The sequence below is a fragment of the Rutidosis leptorrhynchoides genome, chromosome 7, assembly GCF_046630445.1.
Source record: "Rutidosis leptorrhynchoides isolate AG116_Rl617_1_P2 chromosome 7, CSIRO_AGI_Rlap_v1, whole genome shotgun sequence".
Classification (NCBI taxonomy): domain Eukaryota; kingdom Viridiplantae; phylum Streptophyta; class Magnoliopsida; order Asterales; family Asteraceae; genus Rutidosis; species Rutidosis leptorrhynchoides.
Window position 1 is genome coordinate 327128295 of NC_092339.1, and position 590 is coordinate 327128884.

Below are 590 nucleotides of genomic sequence, written 5' to 3' on the forward strand. Positions count from 1 at the left end.
CTAATCAATGCCAATTTAGTGGTGCGCCGAAGGAAGATCCAAACGAACATCTTCGTACCTTTAATAGGATCTGCACTCTGTTTAAAATAAGAGAAGTGGAGGATGAACAGATATATCTCATGTTATTTCCCTGGACTTTAAAGGGAGAAGCCAAATATTGGTTAGAATCGTTACCTGAAAGGGCGATTGATACATGGGACATTTTAGTTGAAAATTTTCTTAAACAATTCTTTCCGGCATCTAAAGCCGTAAGACTTCAAGAAGAAATTGTTACGTTCACACAGAAACCAAACGAAACTCTATATGAGGCATGGACCAGATTTGAAAAGTTATTGAGAGGATGTCCGCAACATAGTTTAGACACCTGTCAAATAGTACAAATATTCTACCAAGGATGCGACATCACTACAAGGAAAGACATAGATATAGCAGCTGGTGGTTCTATTATGAAGAAAACTGAAACAGATGCTTACAAAATTATTGATAACACTGCTTGCCACTCACATGAGTGGCACCAAGAAAAAGATATCGTTAGATCATCTAAAGCAGCTAGAGCCGATTCTAGCCATGACTTAGATTCCATTTCCGCA

At 38.1% G+C, this 590-nt stretch overlaps 1 non-coding gene across 1 annotated transcript; it reads right to left on the reverse strand.

Annotated features, from left to right (window-relative positions):
* Nucleotides 1-251: 251 nt before the first annotated feature.
* Nucleotides 252-358, reverse strand: LOC139861011 (small nucleolar RNA R71). The gene has a single exon (XR_011763631.1). It is a non-coding gene; the product is annotated as a small nucleolar RNA R71 (small nucleolar RNA).
* Nucleotides 359-590: the final 232 nt, after the last annotated feature.